The sequence below is a fragment of the Mustela erminea genome, chromosome 3 (assembly GCF_009829155.1).
Source record: "Mustela erminea isolate mMusErm1 chromosome 3, mMusErm1.Pri, whole genome shotgun sequence".
NCBI classification, from domain to species: Eukaryota; Metazoa; Chordata; class Mammalia; order Carnivora; family Mustelidae; genus Mustela; species Mustela erminea.
In genome coordinates, this window is record NC_045616.1 from 51969083 (window position 1) to 51990097 (window position 21015).

At 38.1% G+C, this 21015-nt stretch overlaps 1 long non-coding RNA gene across 1 annotated transcript in view; it reads right to left on the bottom strand.

Annotated features, from left to right (window-relative positions):
• The window catches only part of LOC116586162, a 134711-nt gene that overhangs the window by 11769 nt on the left and 101927 nt on the right, over positions 1-21015 (bottom strand). Inside the window, exon 3 of the long non-coding RNA XR_004283918.1 lies at positions 206-348. This is a non-coding gene — a long non-coding RNA (uncharacterized LOC116586162). The remainder of the gene's footprint in view (positions 1-205; positions 349-21015) is intronic.

A 21015-nucleotide genomic window follows, 5' to 3' on the forward strand; every position in this document is an offset into this window, starting at 1 on the left:
GGTTAGACAGCAGATAGCCAGGTAGATATCTTAGTGCTGCTACACATCAGCTGTAATTCCTTGGCCATGTTAAGTAAGCTCAGAAACAGAGGCGCAGAGCAGAAAAGAGCATGTTTACCAGACACTTGGGCTCTGAATTTTGCTAAAGCAGAGCAGAAAAATTTCAAGCCTTTATCCACTGGAAGATAGAGTGGGATCAGCTTACATTGACTTCATTGGGCGTGGGCTTTTCACTCTGGATTTCTTGTCGTAGTCCAAGTGTGACAAAGAAGTTTGATCAAAACTATCTCTTAACAATTGACAGCGGTTCATTAGAACTCTGTGTTGAGAATTCTGAGGCCACTGGCTCTAAGAGAAACAGAGCATGATTGATTATTAATGTCTTCCACGAAGGAGAAAAAGGTTGCTTATGTGTTTATGTCTGCCGTCCAGGCAATGTAAACAGTGGAGGTCAAGGAGGGCAATTTCAGCCAAAGAGTGACATGATAAAAGAGATGTTTTGAAGATTAATTTGACAACAGATTATATAGGATGGGCTGCTGAGAGAGAAGAGAAGGCAAAAAAACCCCCAATTTGATCTTTTACCAAAATCAGGACAGCAACCATGCAAATAGAAAAGAAGGAATACATTTAAGAGATTTGAGGAACAAATTGATATACTTAGCATGACTCCTAAAGAGCCTTTAAACTGAGGGCATTTTTAAAATATTTTATTTTATTTTTTCAGTGTTCCAAGATTCATTGTTCATGTACCACACCCAGTGCTTTTTTAATAGATTTCATGTTCCAGAGCAGTTGTGGGTTCTCAGCGATATGGAACAGAGGGTACAGAGATTTCCTGTACACCCCATACCCCCACACTTGCACAGCCTCCCACATTATCAAGAGCCCCAACAGAGTGGCATATTTGATACAACTGATGAACCTGCACTGACTCATTATAATCACCCAAAGTCCATAGCTTATGTTAGGGTTCATTCTTGGAGCTCAACATTCTGTGGGTTTGGACAAATACATAATGACTTATATCTACCATTACAGTATCATACAGAGAAGTTTCAATGCCCTGAAACTCTTCTGTGTTCTCCCTATTCCCTCCCACCAGCCCCTAGCAACCACTGATCTTTTTACTGTCTCCACAGTTTTACCTTTTACAGAATGTCAGAGTTTGAGTCATACAGTATATAGCTTTTCAGAATGCCTTCTTTCACTTAGTAGTATGCCCTTAATTTTCCTCCATTGGAATGAGATTGGCAGCTCATTTCTTTTTAGTGCTGAATAGTATTTTATTGTCTGGATAAACCATAGTTCATTTACCTGCTCAAGGACACCTTCGTGGCTTCCAGCCTCCATGGGCTGGTTTTCGTATGGATGTAAACTTTTAACTTTTGGGGGTACATTACCAAGCAGCACAATTGCTGGATCACATGGTTGGAGTATGCTTAGTTTTGGATGAAACTGACAACTCGTCTTCCAAAGCGATACAACATTTTGCTTTCCCACAACCAACGAATGAGAGTTCTTGTTGCTCCACAACCTCACCAGCATTTGGTGTTGTCAGTGTTCTGGATTTTGGCCATTCTAATAAGTGTGTGTATTCCCATTGTTGTTTTTATTTGCATTTCCTTTTTGACATGTGATCTGGAGCAGAGTTCATGTATTTTGATTCTTTTTTTTTTAAGATTATTTTTTATTTACTTATTTGACAGACAGAGATCACAAATAGGCAGAGAGGCAGGCAGAGAGAGGGGGGAAGCAGGCTCCTTGCTGAGCAGAGAGCCCGATGCAGGACTTGATCCCAGGACCCTGGGATCATGACCTGAACCAGAAGGCAGAGGCCTTAACCCACTGAGCCACCCAGGTGCCCCAAGGTATTTTGATTCTTGAGAAGAATTACTATATTAGCTAGTTCTTAAATTAACAAAGATTGTTCATTTCATTCAACCATTCCTAAGCACTATCACCTAGCAGACAGCAAGATAAGAGGGCATTTGAAATATAGTACAGGTAAATTTTTTTTTAAGATTTTATTTATTTATTTGACAGAGATCACCAGTAGGCAGAGAGGCAGGCAGAGAGAGAGAGAGAGAGGAGGAAGCAGGCTCCCCACTGAGCAGAGAGCCCGATGTGGGGCTCGATCCCAGGACCCTGGGATCATGACCTGAGCCGAAGGCAGAGGCTTTAACCCACTGAGCCACCCAGGTGCCCCTAGTATAGGTAAATTTTGACAAATGACAGGTAAGGAAAATTTTGGATGAGGTGTGTCCCTAAGGTTAGTGAGTATTTCAGTAAATACAGTAAGGCTTTACACTGGTAAAGCAGTGGCCACCTAGAGTGAGTCAACAACCTTGGGTAGAAGTAGAAGATACTCAAAATAAATCTCGCCTTCTTCATAATTTTGACCAGCAGCTCTGGCTCTTCCTTAGTTCATTCACTTTTGTGAATAGGTGACTGCATATATAAAGTACACAATGGCGCTAATGCCAGAAGTAAAGACACAAGACTGACACCAGATCTCATTTCAAAGACAAGTCTCTTGAAAGGTCTCCTGGAGCATAAGGCAGAGGGAAAAAGAAGACATTGATCATAATCACTAACACTGCAAATGTACTTATTTGTTAATTTGCTGAGAGATAACTATGCATGAAGCTCTGAATTAAAAACGATGTCAGAGGGGGCACTTGGGGGGCTCAGTGGGTTAAAGCCTCTGCCTTCCGCTCGGGTCATGATCCCAGGGTTCTGGGATCAAGGCCAGCATCGGGCTCTCTGCTCGGTGGGGAGCCTGCTTCCTCCTCTCTCTCTCTCTGCCTGCCTCTCTGCCTACTTGTGATCTCTGTCAAATAAATAAAATCTTAAAAAAATAAAATAAAATAAAACAAAATAAAAAAATAAAAACGATGTCAGATGAGACAGGGCACATTCAGGATGGTATGACCATAGAGACATACTTCGATTAGCCATTTGCTTTCTTATTTGGCCCACTGCTTGTGCAGTAGAGTGTTTAATATTTACATTAAATATTTAATATTTGCATTGCAGATTTTCCAACTCTGTTTTACTATTGACCCTTAGTTTTATACCACTGTGGTCGGAAATATACTTGGTATGATTTCAGTCTTCTTAAATTTGAAATATTCATTATGTGTCCTTTCATGTGGTTTAACCAGGGGATTCTTCTGTGTGTACTTAAAGGAAGTGTGTCTCCTACTTTTCTTGGATGGAAGGCTTTATATGTATCTTTTAGAACCATGTATGCTTCAAGTATGCTTCAAGTAAAAAATGCTTTGTTGGAAAAAAACATCATTTGAACGGAGGACACTCCTTTAAAATAAAGCATATAGAGGGGAGTAGCGGGAACAGGTGAAATAGGTGAAGGAGATTAAGAATACACTTATGATGAGCACTGAGTAATGATCTATGGAATTGTTGAATCACTATATTGTACACCTGAAACTAATACAACACTGTATGTTCACGACACTGGAATTAAAAATTTAATAAAACATAAAAATGAAAACATTTCAAAATTAGAAGAATGATGTATATCCTCCAGAAATATACATTCTACTTAGGAGAGAAGACACACGTGTGTTAAAATTAAGGAATAGGTTAAGAGATGGCACAGGCCATAGAGGACAAATGGCTCTGCCTTATAATAGTGGTAGTCTTAGGTATGCTACAAAGTGAGTGAATGATTTGGGGAACAGGAATAACCATTCACTGTAAATGCTGAATCACAGAGATTTTCCAAAGCTAGACAAATGCTAGGCAAACGGGAATAACCAATGAGGAAGGGCTCTTTGGAGAGGACTGGCCCTGACTGGGGCTCCCTCCTTCCTGCACAAATGTGTTGATTATTCGAATCCAACTGAGCTGGGGGAAAGATGACTGGAACATTTCCTTAGACAATGGCCCAATTGAAAGGTCACTTCCTGCCACTTTCCATGTCCCTGAGGGGGAATCCCATACTGGCTCCCAGTAAACAGAGATGTCTATGTTGAAAGTCAGGCTTCTAAACAAATCCTGCCTGCCACAGTCATAGGCCTCCACTTTGGGGTTTAGAGATGAATTAAAGATAAGTATTCATGCTTAAATGTCCACTCAAATATAATGAAATCTGTACAGTTTTCCAATCTACAATTATTGCAAAGTAGCTATGTTTTCCTCTACTTTGTTGACTCTATGATTTTTCATATCATCTGAGAAACAGAAATTCTTCACTCCCAAATGAGCAACATTTTGAACTCAACCCTGACCCTAACATGATAAAAATCTGTGCCGTTGAAAAGAAACATAAAGTGTTTTGTTGTTTTGTTCTGTCTCTTCCCCTGAAAGGCATCCAAGGGCAGAATCCTGTTGCCTTTGTTCACAATAAATATGACATAGAAAGAACATGGTATTTTAGACAGAGCTTTCAGAAAAATCCATATAAGGGCAAAAAAGAAACATTTGATGCTGAATTCTTTCCTAATTTAAGACATTTTGAGTCCAGTTTTTATTTGAAAAAAAAAGAAAAAAAGAAAAGGATAAGAATTCCAGGGCAAATGTTCCTGGGATTTCTTGTGTGAGCTGACAGTAGTAATCAGCAGACATTGTCCAAGTCATTGAAGGAATCCCGGATAACCAAAATGTCTCCTCTGTGTGCCTAGCAAGCACCAGCCTGCACAAAGATGTCATCCATTCCCCAGTCTGCATCTTCACCCCTGGAGTCCCGACATCCTTCAAAATATAGCATTGTAAACATGCTGGTGTGTTGTTTTGAAATTGCTCTCAGGTTACTCTTTGGAAACAGTGTATGATCCAATGCAGTGCTTATCAAAGCCGAAGCTCTGTATCAGAATCACCTGGGGTTTTACTAATATGTAGATTCCCGGGTCCATGCCAGAAATTGCTGAATCTGGAATATCTGTGGGAGAGACCCTGGTATCTGTATTGTTAGAGACTCTCCTGTGGTTTGAATCTACAGGGCAAAGAATCCTGAACTTTGAACTCTAGTCTTAGTTCTACTATTAAACATTCATGATACACTTTCTGCCAGTCATTTTAATCTCTACAACTCAATTTTGCAACTGTAACACGGGATTACTGTGAAGTAATAAATGCAGAAGTACTGGTACGAATTTATAAAAAAATTCATATATGTACTTGTGAATCTCTTAGGTAGATGATAAAGTCTTTGACATCCAGGAATCTCTTTATTGTATTTTTCTTAGTGGTAACATCATATTTCTAGCTGGATTTCAGTAAATAGTTGTTCAAAATACATACAGGAAAAGAGTTGGAAGCCTTTGAAGCCTAATGCTTACAGAAAACAATTAGCCCCCAGGAGTCCACCTCAGAGTAGAATTTACTTTGGGTGAATTTACCATTGAGCAGGGTCTTCCTTAAAATTTGCAAGTTAATTGGGGCACTTGGGTGGCTCAGTTGTTAAGTGTCTGCCTTCAGCTCAGGTCATGATTCCAGGGTCCTGGGATCAAGCCCCGCATCAGGCTCCCTGCTCAGCAGGAGGCCTGGTTCTCCCTCTGCCTGCTGCTCCCCCTACTTGTGTGTGTGCTCTCTCTCTCTCTTTAAGAAAAAGAAAAAAACAAAACCTTGCAAGTTAATCATCTATCAGAGTTAATTAAAGTTAATATGGCTGTTGTTTGCTGTCTAACAAAGCTCCTAAGATGGACATGTAAGACCTTCTTGCTAATTTGTTTAATTTTCCGGGAGAAAAAGAACTCAAATAGCTTGGTAAATCCTGTTGACTACCCAACATGGTTCAGAGTAAAAGTACCATTTATGAGGGACATTATTTTACTGTTTTTCATGTCAATACTTTGGACACTACATTATATCCCTATTTTACAAAATGAACAAACTAAATCACAAAGAAGTTAAATGGCTGTCTCTGACAGCCTAAAATGTCTGTCTCCAAAGGAGGAGACAAGGAAAAACTTGTCAAAGGATCCAGCTGATCACTTAGGCCTGGTAGGACATCCTGTGTCAGCTGACATTCGCTGAGGTGTCTCACTCCTGCTCTGTCCTCAGACTGACCAACTCCCTTTTTTTAATTGACATACCTATTACTTTATTTTTTTTTAAAGATTTTATTTATTTGCCAGTGAGAGAGAGAGCGCAAGTGAGTACACACAAGCAGGCAGAGAGGCAGGCAGAGACAGCAAGAGAAGCAGGTTCCCTGCCAAGCAAGGAGCCCGATGCGGGACTCGATCCCATGACCCTGGGATCATGACCTGAGCCGAAGGCAGCGGCTTAACCCACTGAGGCACCCAGGCGTCCCAAATTGACATACCTATTACTTTAAATATGATAAAGTCTCCATTCAGATTTAGGTCTGCTACACTTGTGAAGTCAGTGTTTCCAATAGGCTCGTTTTACATGGTTAAAAAGATGAGCATTTCTTTGTATGAATAGTTACACATTCATGATCGTGACTATTAGAAAAAATACATATAACAAGGATATCAAATCTTAATTTCAATAATAGGATTACAAAGATGAGGTTAAAACATTTTAAATGGTCAACTGATATAAAGTTAATTTAAGAAAAACTCAGGGGGCACCTGGTGGCTCAGTCAGTTAAATGTCTGCCTTCAGCTCAGGTCACGATCTGAGAGTCACAGGACGAAGCAGGAGTCAGGCTCCCTGCTCCGTGGGGAGTCTGATTCTCCCTCTGTTTCTACCCCTCCCCTAGCTCGTGCTTTCTCTCTCTCAAATGAATAAATAAAATCTTTAAAAAAAAAAAAAAGAAAAGAAAATATTACCTAACACCTTAAGTATTGGGCAGATTTGACCATTTTGTGGAAGGAGTAATAAAGACAATTTGGGAAAGACAACTTTAAAATGACTTTACTCACCTCCCTCTTTCTGAGCTCCCTCATTCTGAGTTGCTTTTTTTTAATCTGAAGAAAAAAATACTAATTTCCCTGTTTTTTTCCCCGTTTTTTCCGTTTTTAAGTTTTCCAAGAGCTGCTTCAAAGCAGCCTCTTTTGAACCAATAACATATACGTACTTCATTTGACTTCAAGCTGCTGTTGATAGGACTGCAAATTACACTAAATATAAACATAATCAGGACAGCTCCTTTTATTGACTTTGGCACAGATTAGCCACTGTTCTTGCTATCGCACGTATACTACTGCTAATTAGCAGAACTCCTGTAGGTATTGTTCTCCCCAGTTCACAGGGATGCAAACTGAGATTGTGGAGCTGTAATAATTACCTCCAGCTCCCTTACTACATGGAGGGACCAAAAAATGAACCCAAATCTGTCATGCCCCCCAATTTTTCTTCTTTCCCCTATATATGTTACCTCTCTGTACTAAATTTCCTAAAATTTATTGCTGCCAAAATATTTTAAAATGTCTTACACAGTAAAGTTTCAGTGAGTACATTACAGTAACAGAAAAATTATAGGCTGTATCTATGTGTGCGTGTAGGTGTGTCTTTAAGATAATTCAACTGATTATATTTTTCATGGGTTACCTTTGAGAGGTCTGTCACTTATTACAACTCCTCTTCTAGAAGTCAACATTCCCCTGCTTCCCTTGGAGATGAAAACCTGGCAACTACATTTGTACACGAGATGCCACCTTCTATGTAACTAGGGGTCAACACCTTTCCTAAACCAAAGTCCATCTGATTGATTTTCATTCCTCCAAATCTTTTCTGAGGACCACTTTGCTAAACAAAGGACATGTAAATTTGGGAGTCATGGGCTAGGAGAGGCAGAGAGAAGACTGAAACAGAAGTGCACCTAGAACCAGAGAATCAGGGCTTGAGGAAAGAGAGTGAGAGAGAGAGAGAGCAAGAACTACCATCAGGACTCCTAGCTATGGCCTGTCTTGAGCCCCAGTTATTGTATTTTCTCCCCTTGTGTTATGTGAAGTATCCTTAAAATAAGTTTTAATGTTTTAATTAAGGTAGTCTGACATGGACTGCTGTTATAACTAAAAAGGTGTTAAGTAATACTCGATGGCAGAAAGAAATCTCTCCTTAAAAACACTCTACAGTGAATGATTCTGAACCATTCCGTCTCTTCCAGTCATTTACTGGTAGTGACCATATGACAGATGATTTCAGTTAGTTCTAGAATCCAGTCCATTTGACTGCATTATAATATACACACTTAATATGCAGATAAGTGACTCAGGTTCTTTGCTGGGTTTGATTAAATTGTCCAAATACTTTTTCATCATAAGGTACTCAAATTACTTTCTCCCCTAAAGAGCACAATCATAAAAGATGGACTTTATTTACCAAATAAACTCCTGTTCATCTAATTTAGGTCCCTTTTAGCTGCTGTTTCTACTCATCCTGTCTTAAGCATTCTTACTAGAAATTCCAGAATAATTTTTGACACAGACAAAACTAGAGGTAGATTTAGTAACCAAAACATGCCTATTTAAAAATTGTCTCTTACTTAGTATATGTTAATATGGTGGTTCATACCAGAGGAACAAAATAAAATCATCACAAGAAACGGCGACAAAACACAAGCACTCTGGATAATTCAAACTTAGCCTTCTTGCTGGTTCAAACAATTTGGTTTTGATTTCATACATCACCAAAATGAGACATTAAAGAAGACGCTACACAAAGTACTTTTTTTGTTGTTCATCCACATTTTCCCTTGGGTTTAAGAAAGAAAAAAAAAAAATGGAAACCATAGAAGAATTTTTTTTATTGAATTGATTTTTAAAAATGAGTTTAGCAATTAAAATCAGATTTTTTAAGAAAGAAAAAAATACATCTGAGTAAAGCACTTATACTAAAAGTTTTAGCAGAATATGGATCACATTATTGGTTTTTAAACCACCCCTTAAAAGTGACACTCACTCTGGAATGGAAAAATCCGTAGATCCAATCCAAAGGAGAACAAGATTTTAACTAGTAAAATTAGGAGCTAAATTAAAACTTGACTGTAAATTAATTGCAAATTTCATAATCTTAGGAAAATTCTGACTAAAACACCTTCCTAGCTGAAAGTAATCTTTTTCTCTAAGTGTTTCCTTTCAGCAATTTGCTTCTGGTTTATTACAGAAATTCTTTAGGCTATGCCTCCTGGAGTTTAATCCTCCAGGTAGATTTTTTGGTAGCAAATCTACTGAGTATCCAGCCTCTTGACCGGTTGCTTTTGGCCTGAAAGTTGTTCTTTTCAATGCTTCTGCCCAAAAGAGGAAAGGCAAATCTAGGGATGAAGGAGGTGGCCTTGCTTTGCCAGCTGCCCTACGAGTTGGCACGTGCTAAAATATCAGAATGTTAGGAGAACATAAGGTTATAAATATATGTTTTTAAAGAAAAAAGTCTTATTAGGAGCACATTAATATTATTGTGTGTCATGTTGTACATAACTTTACTTCTACAAAATGAATACCTTGCTTGTTGAAAAACGAGCTAGCAGATGTTGGTTTTGAAATAAAGAATTAACGTTTAAGGCTTAAACTGAATATTCTTATTCAAACCTGAAAACTCAATGTGCATTATTCTTTGAATTTATCAGGCCACTAAGAGTAATTATTAGCCACTACTAATAAACTATATTAGTATATAGCAGAAAAATTGTCCAGGCTAGCCCTACACTGAAGAATAAGAGCTTTCAATGAAGAGTCTATTAGAGACAATATCTCCCTCAATTCCCACAAGGGTTCTTTGACCCCTGGTTAATGCCAGTGAAGTCCTAAGAGCTGTTAAAAAACAAGTAACTTTAAGCCTCCACTTAAACTGTGGAGGGTTTTTTTGTTTTGTTTTTGGTTTTTTTGCTGCTTATAGGATTCTTCCCCTTATTCCTCTCTGCAGAAAGAGGTATTTTTTTTTCTTAGTCTCAGTTTATATGCTGTCCCTTTTATGAAGCTTCTCCCACATCAACTCCTTCCTCTTGCCCAAGCCCCACAGCAGTAGAATTAATAAATTAATCGTGCCCTCTGTGTTACCATAGCACAGCACTTCTGTATTACAGTTAGCTCCGTATGCATGGGTTTATCATTATGGTCCCAGAAACTTTCGAAAGTGGGAACAATATGTAATTCATTCAGTGCTTTGTTTGTAACAGGTACTCTAAAGATGTTCATCAGAAACAAATAAAATCCTTAATAGAAGTGAACTCATGTACTCACTTATTCATATCTCTATTCAACAAGTTATGTTACTTGGGATGTATTTTCTGTCTTATTGCAAAATATTTTCTCAAGAGACCTAGAGGTCATTGGAAATCTTTCAAATGCTTGACATCATGCAGTGGGTAAGGGATAAGAAGATAAAGTAAAAGAGATAAGAAAACAACTACTCCTGCTTAAAAATTTTGTCCTTGGCTATCTCTGATGCTAGACATATAGCAGGTGCTTGATGAAAAGTTGTTGAATGATTGGTTGATTGACTGATTGATTATAGCTGAAGTTCAACTGTTTTCTGTCAGAGCAGGTGATAAAAACACCTGTTAAAATTTTCATCTTCTACAAAGCTTTCTTACGAAGTCAAGTTTCAAGTCCTGACAACTAACTCACACAAGACTGATGTCATTCCTCACTAAGACGTTCAAAATCTCCTGTATGCATATCTTTATATTCTAAATACAGCCATTGATGTTTATGTCGTATTTGTGCCTGCTTTGTGCCCCTTCCTCTGCACGTTGATTTTCTCAAAATGAGAGAAAAGTATTTTATCCCTGCTTCTATAAACCAGAAAGTTTGATTAATTGTTTTTCACCAGGACAAGGACTATTCATATTAACAATGATTATTAGCCAGAGGCAGTGCAGGTTTGGGGGCTCCTTCCGAAGTCTCCTAAAATGACAAAATTGCATTTGGAACCACGTTAGTATCAAGTATGGATGACCATATCCATAAGTTGTTCAGCTTTCAGGGTTGGAAGAGAATTTAAGAATAATATATTTCAAGTTCAATGCAAGGATCCCTTTAAAAAAAAAATCTGGTAAAAAATCTGTGTGGATACAACCAGGGACAGAAATTATTTTCCTCACAGAGCTTCTATTCCATTTCTGAAGAAGTCTAATTCTTAGAATGCACTTCCATTTACTGAGCCAAAATCAGATTCCCTGAACTTCAAACATTGATCCTGGCTCTAGCCTCTAGTGTTTCAAAGATTTAATCTAATCCCTCTTCAAATATTGAAAAGCAGCCATGGTTCCCTCTAGGTATTTTCCAGTACAGCCTATAAACCTGACTAAATCTGTATCATCCAACACACATGTGTCTATTAACCACAAGGACATCATGAGAGATCACTTCAAAGGCACTGCTCATGTACTAATGCCAGTATTTCTTTAACCACCAATTAAATAAGCAAAATGAATTGGTCATGATCGCTGCTAAGAAACTCACATTGGCTCTTAGTGATCACTGCCTACTTTTGGGTTGCGTCTATGCAATCTGCTTAATAATTCATTTGGCAATTGGCACATCTTTGTTTCCAAGATCTTTGTTTTATTCTGTATCAGTCACAGTTCAACTAGAGGAAGGTGGGTCTCTAGGTATTTAAAACAGTGGAAGAGAGTAGTTTTATTTTTATTTTTTAATTTTTTATGTTTTTAAAGATCTTATTTATTTGATAGAGATCAGAAGTTGGCAGAGCAGCAGGCAGAGAGAGAAGGGGAAGCAGGCTTCCCACTGAGCAAAGATCCCGAAGTGGGGCTCGATCCCAGGACCCTGAGATCATGACCTGAGCCGAAGACAGAGACTTAACCTACTGAGCCACCCGGGAGTAGTTTTAATACAGAGAGTTGCTTACACGGATGCAGAAAGTCTGGTGAGGCAATCCAGAGATTGGAAATAGCAGGAAGTCATCAGGTCTTCTAGGCTAGAGAAGAAAAAGCAGGAGCCTGTGATACTAAGGCCAGGGGTTAGGGTCACCTAGAGGAATTTGGAACTGTGACAGAGATGTAGAGCAGGAGTGGCAGCTATAGACAAGACATTACTTGAGACATTTCCAGAAATATCCCCCGAAGGACAGAGAAACAGGGAAAATAACCTGGTTTGCCCCTTTCTCCAGCCTTTACTTTTCCAGTGGATCTCCTGCTGGTTGAAACTAGTAGAGAGTCAGCTGACCCTGAAATCTGGGAAATGCAGCCAATAGAGGTGAGGGGTACAGAGCAAAGCAGGAGAGGAGTAGAAACGGGTGCCTTTCCACAATTCTCCATGGTTGTTTAAAAACACCACAATTACAGAATATCTCAGTACTTCTACTACCTACCTTAATTATAGCACTTATTTCATTACGGTTTGTTTCGGAGGCTTCTCCTCACATAAATGTCTTCCCTAAACCTGAACACCTGTGACATAACTGTGTTGTTCTTCTTGTCATTGCCTTTACTATTATGTTACATACAGAAAACACTAAATTAATACCATTTGTCTGATTCTGGAAAAATCTATTCTTTTCCCCCCAAAAGCTCCTCTTTTATTATCACTTCCTTTGTTTGAGGTCCCATTTCTGCCTAATCATGTTTGCCTAATCATGTTTTTTAGTTTATGGTTAGTGTTAATAAATAATTAACTGGAGTTAAGTAGATCTAGTTTTCTTTCCTAGAGGGTTCACTGGACAATAGCTGCCTTATTGATCATTTTTCTTACAATTCACACTTTTACTGTTGTGAAGAAAAATGCATCATGAAAATATTCAACTAGTATTTAAATGATGTATATCAAAATACCCTCAACATATTTTTATTTTTTTAAGTAATTCACTCTTTATATTTTGGGATTTTACGATAAGAATTTATATGGTATCCAGCACAAATATTGTAACATTTAACAGCCAGATAGCTTTATAAAATCACCAATCAGCTGACTGAGTTTATGAATTTAACTAATCTTTTTCCAACAACGGGCAGGTTTTCACAGTGATTGACAGAATTGAACAGCAATTACATCATTGTGTTGATACAGGATTCATATCCAGCTTTTCCTGACTGTCCAAAATAATCATTTTAATCACAGACTCTAAACTGCTCCTTAAACGGTGATATATAGAGTTGTGCTATCCCATACAGTACACTCTGGCCAAGGAAAGCTATCAAAACCTTAAGATGTGCTTCTTTTGAGTTGGCTAAAACTATAAGCACCGAACACACACCAAATTTCAAAAACCCAGTATGAAGAAAATAATGCAAAAATACCTTATTCGTATTTTATGTTGATTCTGTGTTAAAATGCTTATAGTTTGGAAATATTGGGTTCAATAAAATATTATTAAAATGAATGTCATCTAATAAAAAAAAATCTTAAAAAAAACAAAAAGAGATGCCTAATCAACTGAGCCATCCAGGTGGGGCGCCTGGGTGGCTCAGTGGGTTAAAGCCTCTACCTTGGGCTCAGGTCATGATCCCAGGATACTGGGATTGAGCCCCACATTGGGAAATCTCTGCTCAGCGGGGAGCCTGCTTCCCTTCCTCTCTCTGTCTGCCTCTCTGTCTACTTGTAATCTCTGTCAAATAAATAAATAAATAATCTTAAAAAAATAAAATTAAATTAATGTCATCTGTTTCTTTTCACTTCTTAAGTTTAGTTTCTAGAAAATTTTAAAATATATATGTGGCTAGCACCTGGGGCTTTCTTTGTTTTTCTTTTGGATACTGTTGGTCTAGAGCAAATGAAGAAGTGAGTGTCTGTGGAGACAGGGCATAGCAACTAACAGAGAAGTCATCTCTCCTTTTAATTAGTTTTGTAATAGCAACAGATTCAATGTCAGACATTTAAAAGAGACAATACTATTCTCTTCAGTCAAGCAAAACTCCCACTGTGGTTCCTAAGAGTTCTGCCTGAGTGAACCAAATGAGATTAAGCCCATGATGTTTACTTTGTACTAAAGCATTTTCTCTTTTCCGAAACTTTCTTTTAAGTGTTGGCTATCAGGCTGTAGAAGTGCAGCATAGAGAAAGGATGAAAGAACAATAAAGGAACAATTTGAAAGTGTTGTTTTGAAACATGTAACTAGTGCTGTCAGCTGCTGGTTCTTTCCATTTTGTACATTTACATTTCCTGACTGTAGTTTAAGAACATTTCACTGCATGTTACTATCAATCATCCTTAACCTAGAATTGCACTGTACATTAGTAACAGTTAATTGGCATATTTAAAGTAAATAGCTACTTAGTTTTGTTGTGAAGGTTTTGCATACAAATCTATAACACCACATGCTTTGTTTGTTTCAATAGCAAATATCCCTGTCTGCAACATTGCCACTTATGTCAGTAGCTGAATAGAGATGCAATCACATTGAAATACCCTGCACACGAGACGACAGCCCAAATGACATGCAACGTGTAAGCAGCCGCTCTTTGCCCTTCAAATGATGCCCATACAGAGGGAAGAACACAAAGACATGAAAAGGAAAGGCAATGTGAAGTCTTAGAAGGATGGTCAAGAAAGAAGAAGGAAAAAATAAAACGGAAATTATTATTTTGCCTACATGTTTTTACACACAAGGGAGCTAAGGGAGGTAATTATTTAGCACACATTGTCTTGGCCTCTCCCATCTGTGTAAGGCCGGGTTTACCAGCAAGCACCATACTTCCCAAAGCTCAGGGAGACGTATCATTCTACTCCTCATTCCCTCAGAGTCCATAGCATATGTGCTGCCGAAGCAAGCACTCTCAGAGTCCATAGCAAATGGAATTGTCCCTCTCCCTTGGCAGAAGGTCTAAAATGGGAATGGGTTGGGTATTGGACGATAGAAGATAAAACGAAAAGAACTTCTGTCTAGCTGTGACACTAACACACCTATGAGATAAAAACAAACAATCCATACTGTATTTTGGGTCAATGCCAGAGTCTCCTAGACTTCAGGAGAGCGGTCTAGTCTCCTAGACCTAGAGAGATGAATCTTCACCCAACGCCCAACATTTTCTTTGCTATCTGCACCAAGGAGTCAAAAGAGACTACCTGGTAGTTACGTGTGTTTATAGGTGTGTGTGGGTGGATTGTTTGTTTGTGGGTGTCTGTGGATGCGTATGTGTTGTGAATTAGATGAGTTGCCACCCTTTCCCTTAGCCATAACTCTGTAATAGGATTTCCATTGAAGCAACAATATAAAGAGCTGTCCGTATGGATCACTTTCACAGTCTGTAAAAATCCTATAAACAGACAAAAAGTTTAAAATAAAATTAACGGGGCACGGGGCACGTGGGTAGCTCAGTCATTAAGCGTCTGCCTTCGGCTCAGGTCCTGATCTCAGGATCCTGGGTTCGAGCCTTGCATTGGGGTCCCTGCTCGGCGGGAAGCCTGCTTCCCCCTCTCTCACTCTTCCTGCTTGTGTTCCTCTCTCACTGTTTCTCCTTCTGTCAAGTAAATAAATAAAATCTTAAAACTAATTAATTAATTAAAATCAACAATATCACTGATAATAGTAAAATTATGAATCAGAAATCATAATGATACTATTGTTAGCACTAAAAACATCATTACAACCCTATTAGGAAATTAAAGGGGAAAAAAGAAAAGTTTTATGCAGATATCCTGAAAAGGTATAATCACTACTCATTTTTAATTTTATTACTTTGATGAAATTCAAATCTGACATACCAAAAAAAAAAAAACAAAACTTGGTACCTCATTGATACATCATCATTAAGTAGACTTTGTTACTTTTTTAATGAGCTAACATAGCTCTGGCATTTTTCAAGTGTTTGCAATATGCCAACACATCCTGCAAAGGCAGGAGAGCTCCAAGCACGTGTCCTTCATCCATTTCCATGTATTACATTCTACCTTGAAAGGAAAAAGAAAATTTGCATTGGTGTTATCTCAAACATCAGAAAATGTGAAGAGGAGAACTTCCTTTCCTAAGTACAACTATCAGGAAGAATTTCCCATCTGTTCTAAATTTCTAATACTGAACTCTTCAGTTGAGGTCCACAGTCTTTCCTTGTTCGCTGCATATTTCTAAATAGATGTTTTGCCAGCACCAGCTCACAATTAAAAAGCCAGAATTCCTAGTGTTTCTGAAGTTCTTTATTCAATGAGGCTATCTTATGTGAACCGCTAACAGCACCAACCAGGCCGATACCAGGTTTGGGACTGCACATGTCTTCTTATTACATGGCCCATTCAATTCAGGACTAACACCCCATCCCTTCTCCTAAGTTTGTTTTGCTTTCTGTTCCTTTCACAGCTAGCATTAAAGCTCCTGAGTTATGATTAATGCATAACTAGATTATTGCTATAACCTCATCTTCATAGGTGGATCCATTGTCTCTATTGCAATCCATCTTACATAATATGACAGAATTATGGACTCTAAAGTGAAGCCTCTTAAACAGTCTGAACACAGTTAGTGAACATGGTTTTTATTTCCTCCAACCCATCTCTGAACTAATATTTTGTAAACTAAAATGAACTTCTGGAAAATTGATCACATGCTTGGAGGCCCCAACTATGTCAGATTGCTATAGAAATTTCTAAATGGTGGCTCTCAATTTCTATATCTGTCTCATCGGAGACCTTTATTACACATTTGCTGATCAGAATCAGTATGAAGATCACTCTCTGAGAGCACCAGTGAACTACATTCTATCAAATCACCATTATTTTCTAGGCTTACCATATATATCACTCCACTGCAAGTGCCAAAAGTCAACCTAAAACTCAATTGTCTGTTCAGAAGAGTTGCATCTAGAAAACACCTGAAAAGGTTCTTTCTCTCCCACAAAATATTCTCTGATCATAAAGCCCTTTAGACTCCTGTGCTAGAAAAAAATTGTCAAAGATTTTATGGAAAAGAAGCACCAATACCTTCATCGAACTACAAAAAAGCAGGATACTTGAAAATACTGTGGCCACAAAAGTATTATAGAAAAGCAGAATAAGGACTAAAAAACCAAGCAAAACAAAAATCCCAGCCAAGCTTATTAAAGAAAATTTTAACAATATTTTACAAAAGGGACATAAAAACTGTATCAAAGTTCTCGTCACTAAGATGTCCAAATTCAGTCCCGAAAGGCAATATAGAAAAAAAAAAATTGCTAAATAATTAAGTTCTTCAGTGCACAATCCCTTTACATCTAGCAAGTTTTATAAAAGTCAAACTGTTCTTTTTATGTTATATGAGAAATATATCCTGATGAATTCCTGAAATTTCAGCTTTATTCGCTGATGTCAATATGTTGCAGAGAAGCAAAGAGACATTTTAGTGAGGCGCTCACCTTCCAGCTACGCCTGGCTAGACCATTTGTCTTAAGGACTAAAATTCAGGGATAACAATACCCCCTCATCCACAGGCTCAGAATCATAATAATCTCCTTCTTTCTGGATTCCATTGCTTGAGCCAGATTACTTTTCATACTGTTTCTTCATATACTTTGCAACATGATCACATCGTATTTTTCTTCAAAACTCTGGCAGATTGTTTGGGCTAGAGATAGATGGAGACAAGAGGCACCATCTGGTGTAAGATCTTTATTCCTTGTTAGCACTACAGGAGTTCTGGTATTTTACATGGTTCAAGCAGTAGCAACAAATTTTTAAATGCATAGATTGAAAAGGTGTAAGTTGGTCAAACGGCCCTTGGCACCGTCTGAGCACATCGCTGGTTTCATTGGTGTAGGATTGGGGTTTTTTTGTTGTTTCTGTTGGTTTTTTTTTTCCCCCCATTTCAGACAACCAGTGGCATATGGTTTCATGATTCACAAAGATGGTCCTTGACTATAGATTTGACGATCTCAACACAACTTCCAGGCTTGCCAGAGCTGTGTTACAGCAGAGAGAGCAAATAGCTCATGATATTTCTCCTCTGATGAGTAAGCTCCAAAATCACAGGTTTAAATTTGATCTGGGATTGAAAGAAAAGGAACCATGTCCTCCCATGCCAGTATCCGTGCTTTTTCTTTGTCAGAGGTAAGTGTCTATTTCTGCATCATTGAACCACGGCTTCAGGGAACAAACTCTCGAATAATGCCCAGGTTAATTCTGTTGACTTAGACTGAATATCTACATTTGCTCTTTTCTTTATCTTTCTATTCTTTGGAACTCCAAGCCATTCTTGAAATTTAGCCATAGTTCTAAAAATCTAGCAACCATTTAATAGAATGTTTTTTCACCTTCCACACACAAAGTCAGTGTTTTCTAATGGAATTAGCTAAGAGTTGGGTGCCAGGAGATTTGCTCAGAAGCTAACTCACAGCTACCTTGCGAGGATAAGTGAAAAAATGAACGGGAATAGTGCTTTGGAAACAAACTACAACATCAAAAAAAATGGGGCTTATACAAGTTAGTCTTGACTGCAATTCAAGAATAAAGTTAAAAGAAACCTCACCTGTTGGCTCCTGATTCCAGAAGCCTGCTTGGAGTTACTGCTGTTGGAATGTATTGCCAACAATTTGAAGTATCTTTCTAGAATCACATTAACAGCATCTTAATCTCTGTGAACCGCTCTGCTAGTACCCTGTACAAGTATGGTCCTCATTCTCCTCCCTCCGGCTGGCCATTTCCTTTGATTCTTTTATTAAGCCTAAATTAAACTCTCACTTCTCTTTCATGCTTCCTCTATATGCTTTCTTACCTGAAGACTCACCTTTTTACAGTTTTCTGGATCCATGAATTATGACTTTTTTCTACTGAGCCCTTGGACCACTTATCTCTGCCATCTACCACTCCTTCACTGAAAGCCTCTTTTTTTAATATATATGAAATGGTGCAGATATCAGTGGGGATGATTTGAAATGAAGAAGGAAAAGAAGAAATAACAGAACATAAATAGGGTGCTATGTCGAAGAAAGTGGATGTCAATATGAGAGCAGATGGTGTAGATAAACTCCATATTAATATGGTCAACTTGTTTCATTTGCCACATGGCTGCAATTGTAAACCATACATGTAACTCAGAAGTCTAACAAGCTCTGCAGGTGCTTTTTCATTGATGCTCTTTCAGTCAAGAAGTATGTCTGAATCGATTCTTTTTGTATTTGTCCAACAGGCAGAGTACCTCACAATGTAGAGGTCATTTTTTTAAAGCGAGCGATTTGTAAGCAGTCTCATTTTTATGTTAGCAGCAAACAATTTCCTTCAAAGTTCAGAGGATAGATACCTATATACTCCTGACATGCCTTGGTTTCAGTTCTGTAATAGGACTCTGCTGTGTCTTGGAACACATGTCCCAAAAAGAAAAAGTGAATGTACACCACTCTGTGTTGATAAAGTAGAAGAAAGAAATCTCCGTGTAGCAGTTCATTTCTTCTCTACTCTGTATGTTGGAGATGAAACAGAAGTTGGAGTCCAGGCAATGACCGACTATCACTGGGCCCTAAATTATAACAACTTCCCAAAATGCTGGCTTGGGAGATTAAATCTGAAGCTGGGGACAAATTTAGGATCCAAGGTGCTTATCAACAAATAGATAATTTCAAAAATCTCCCAGGGGACCCCCCGGGGAATATAAAAGAAAGGCCACACTTACCAAGTGGACATTTAGAGCTCTCCATAGTCTGGTAACAACCCATCTTTCTAATGTTTAAACTACTTCCATCTACTAATAACCCTCAGTATCCTGTAGAAAAAAACCTATTCTCTGTTACTTAAAAATATTATACAGTTTCCAGGTTCTACAATTTCGTTGACATGTAGCTCTTTTTGAGACGTCTACCCTCTTATCTCCCAACTTATCTAAACAACATCCTCCCTTTGGATCCATCCTACAGGCTCATGGCATCTATGTTTCCTTTCCAGCTGCTTCAGAACTTGGTGACTCTCTCCTCTGATCTCCTACACAACTGGTTTCCCACCCTACCCATAAAGCTCTTATCACGGGCTATCTTTGATTGCCAGTTAACATTTTTTACATATGTCCTGTCCTCTCTACCAAATTCTGAGCCAGATGCTATGATTAAGCCCAGAGTGTAAATTCCTTGGAGATAATTACTCACTTCTTTGTGCAACCTTTACAAAAAGGCACTCATTGTATTTGTCAGTGGATCATTTTATTGAATTCCTGCATTTTAAATGTAAGTGCATAATCAATGTTAAATGTTCAACTCCAAATTTCTCTAACTGTAGAGACGTTTGCCAAATTGAGTCTGGCTTTATAAAAGCATATTGCTAGGCATTAATGTAAGCCTGAGATAACACCCTAAAATCTAAGTTAGAAAAATACAGATTGAAAGCTTAAGAAATAAAGTAGGGATAAAATTTTAAAATTCCCTTTAAAAATCTGTAGTAAAGACATCTTTTTAAATATAATTGGTTTTTAAAGACATCTTTTCAAAATAATTAATAGTCTGACCATCAACACAGTATTGTAAGACATTTTTTTAAAACAGATCTGTGGGATTGACCTCATCTGGTATTCACAACAAAAATAAAACATGCAAACTAGCTTGTGTTGAAAAGATGCTGAGACAAACCTGGTCAGTATATTCTCAGCTAAGCTCTGAAAGAAACATTCTGAATAACATAGGACAATGGAGCATTCTACAGGGAATTTGGGAAAGTAAATTAAAGAAGGTAACAGTATCTAGAAAAATAAATTTAGTGATGAAGACAAATTTTACACCAGCTGCAATGTGATTATATCTACATAGGACTACCACACAAACTTTTTATACCAAATTAAACATCCCATTCAGCCAAACAGTTGTAAATTCAGTCAAACAACCAAGTGGATTGCCTCTATCCCATTAATTGGCTAGTAGACTGAATTGATTCAATGTTTAGGCCTTAAAAAATTGGCTCCAAAAAAAAAAAAAAAATTGGCTCATAACTTAAAGTGGCCTTAGAATGCAAAGAGTCTATAGCTGTAAAAACCATTTTCTCCGCTTAAAGTAAGTAACGAACACAACGTTGTGCCACAGACCAATCAGCTTTCCACCAAAGATGGGTGTTTCATCAATAGCACAGAGTTGCTGCTAGAAAGGGGCTGGAGTCAGGGAGTCCATTTCCCAGCCCCCTTGCATTTAGGTGAAACCCTTGGCTAGTTCTAATATTGAAGAGAGAGAGAGAGAAAATGGTTAAAAAAAAAAATGTGCCTTCTCCACAATTCTTCTCTCCCTACATGCCCAGGCTCTTAACCATT